The following is a 3,108-nucleotide window of genomic DNA, read 5'->3' as shown; positions in this document are numbered from 1 at the left end:
GCCAATCGTTCAAGCATTTGGTCAATGAAGGGCAGAGGAAAATGATCTTTCCGAGTGGATTTATTTAGTTTTCTATAGTCGATGCACATTCTACTTTCGGTCATAACTCTTTGTGCTATGGATTCGCCCTTCTCGTTCTTAACAACTGTAACACCCCCTTTCTTGGGTACTACATGAACGGGGCTAACCCATTGACTATCGGAGATCGGGTATATGATTCCAGCATCTAGTAGTTTCTTTACTTCATCCTTGACTACCGTACTTAGGATTGGGTTGATCCTTCTCTGGTGTTCTCTAGAGGTTTTACAATCTTCCTCCAGCATAATGTGATGCATACAGATAGAAGGACTTATTCCTTTTAGGTCGGCGATGTTGTATCCTAATGCAGTTGGATATTTTCTTAGGACATCTAGTAACTTTTCAGTTTCCATCTGTCCTAAGTCAGTGTTGACTATTACTGGTCTTTTCAGTTCAGTGTCTAGGAATTCGTATCTTAGGTTCTTTGGTAGTGCTTTTAATTCCAAGCCAGGTTTCTTTGGGCATGGCATGTGGTTGGGTGTAAGTGTCATGCGAATTATCGTCTTCAAAGATTGGAGGGATTTGGATTTTCATTATATCAGTATATGTGGTTTCTTGCATCTCCATCTCTCTTACGCACTCGTCTATGACATCAAGTAGATAACAGGTATCGTCTATGGCTGGCGCTTATAAGAATTGGGTCAAGATGAATTCAACCTTTTCCTCTCCAACTTCGAATGTCAACTTACCTCTCTTTACGTCTATTATAGCTCCGGCGGTAGCCAAGAATGGCCTTCCTAAAATGATAGGTGTACTGACATCTTCTTTGATGTCCATGATTATGAAGTCTGTAGGAATGTAAAATTGTCCTACATGTACGGGGACATTCTCTAGTATACCGACAGGATATTTGATTGAGCGGTCAGCTAATTGAACATACATCTTGGTTGATCTTAATTCTCCTATACTGAGCCTTTTACAGATGGTTAAGGGCATTACACTAATGCTGGCTCCTAGATCGCATAGAGCTTTGTCTATGACAAATTTTCCAATGACACAGGGTATGGAAAAACTACCTGGGTCTTTTAGTTTGGGAGGCATGTTATTTTAGATTATTGCGCTAAACTCGGCAGTAAGTGTAACTGTTTCGCTATCCTCGATTTTTTTCTTATTGGATAGTATCTCCTTAAGAAATTTGGCATATGAGAACATTTGTGTGATGGCTTCTGTAAAGGGTATTGTAATGTTTAGTTGCTTCAGAAGTTCAACAAATTTCCTAAATTGACTCGCAATTTTAGAACTTGTGAGTCTTTGAGGATATAGAATGGGTGGTTTATAAGGAGGTGGAGGCAGATAAGGTTTTTCTTTCTCTTAGGCCTCTCGGGTATTATCTTCTATTTCCTTTGGTTCATTCACCTGCTCAGTTGTAGTTTTGTCTGGTTTTTGGTACATGGCAGGGTTTTGGAGTCTTGGATCTACGGGTCCGTCTATTTCTTTTCCACTCCTCAGTATAACGGCATTTGCATGTCCTTTTAGATTAGGTTGCGGCTGCCCAGGAAATGTTCCAGCTGGAGCAACTGTAGATGCTTGATGTTGAGCCACTTGTGAAATCTATGTTTCAAGCATTTTATTATGGGTGGCTAAGGCGTCTACTTTGCTCGCTAGTTGTTTGAGTTTCTCACTAGTATGTATGTTTTGGTTCAAGAAGTCTTTCTTTGTCTGAGCTTGGGTAGCTATGAAGCTTTCCATCATTAATTTGAGATTTGACTTCCTAGGCATGTTAGGAGCATTATTAGCTGGCTTTTGATATCCAGGCGGAACAGCTGGTGCTTGGCCAGGTGCATACAGGGCGTTGTTATTCTTATACGAAAAATTAGGATGGTTTTTCCATCCTGGGTTGTAGGTATTCGAATAGGGATTTCCTTGTGCGTAGTTTACTTGATCGGTTGGGACTCCTACTAATATCTGACATTCTTGTGCAGTGTGTCCAGGGTTTCCACATAACTCACAGTTTGGAGTTACAGCAGCCACGGTGGCTGCGGGTGGTATGGTCAAGTTGTCTAATTTTTGCACAAGGGCATCTACCTTGGCATGAACATGGTCAAGGCTACTGATTTCTTACATTCTCCCCTTTGTTTGGGACTTTTCTACTGAAGTTCTTTCACCTTCCCATTGGCAATGGTTTTGGGCCATGTTTTCAATGAGCTGATAGGCTTCATTGTATGGCTTGTCCATAAGTGCACCGCCCGCGGCAGCGTCTACTGTCAGTCTTGTGTTATACAGAAGCCCATTATAAAATGTGTGAATGATCACCCAATCTTCGAGACCGTGATGTGGACATATCCTCATCATGTCCTTGTATCTCTCCCACGCTTCGTAGAGAGATTCTACATCTTTTTGTCAAAATCCGTTGATTTGAGCTCTCAGCATAGCAGTTTTGCTCGGCGGAAAATATCGGGATAAGAAAATGTTCTTCAGTTCTTCCCATGTCGTAATGGAGTTGGAGGGCAAGAATTGCAACCAAGCCCAAGCTCTGTCTCTTAGTGAGAAAGGAAAGAGGCGCAGTCTTATCGCATCTTGAGATACACCATTCGCCTTTACAGTGTCTCCGTACTGCACAAACTTGGTCAGGTGTTCATTAGGGTCGTCCGTAGGATTTCCAGCAAATTGATGTTGTTGGACGGCCGATAATAGTGAGGGTTTCAGCTCGAAATCGTTTTGATTGATAGAAGGGGCAACAATGTTGTTGTGAGGTTCTTGTTGGGACGGGGTAGCGTAGAATTTAAGAGGACGATTCTATGGTCCTTCTTCAGCCATGGTTGGTTTTTCTTCTGGTTTAGTAAGAAAGAAGATATCGGGAATATCGTACTTTTGTTGATACTCTAGTATTCGACGTCTTATATATAAGAAACACTCTAATTCTGGGATTGGTGGTGCTAAGTTATCGCCTTGTGAGCGAGTACTTGGCATACAATCGGGGGAAATAAGGGAAAGAAGGTTAGTTTTTATTTTACCTTAGTCTATACCGTGCAACGAAAGAATCGCACTATTCGACTATATCAGGTCCCCAGCAACGGCGCCAAAAACTTG

General features: G+C 41.8%; 1 non-coding gene across 1 annotated transcript; it reads left to right on the top strand.

Moving 5' to 3' along the window:
* The first annotated feature begins 2,341 nt into the window (after positions 1–2,341).
* Positions 2,342–2,448, top strand: LOC127109796 (small nucleolar RNA R71). The gene has a single exon (XR_007797047.1). It is a non-coding gene; the product is annotated as a small nucleolar RNA R71 (small nucleolar RNA).
* Positions 2,449–3,108: the final 660 nt, after the last annotated feature.

Source organism: Lathyrus oleraceus, chromosome 7 (assembly GCF_024323335.1).
Source record: "Lathyrus oleraceus cultivar Zhongwan6 chromosome 7, CAAS_Psat_ZW6_1.0, whole genome shotgun sequence".
In the NCBI taxonomy this organism is placed as follows: Eukaryota; Viridiplantae; Streptophyta; class Magnoliopsida; order Fabales; family Fabaceae; genus Lathyrus; species Lathyrus oleraceus.
This window is presented reverse-complemented; position numbering and strand designations above follow the sequence as displayed.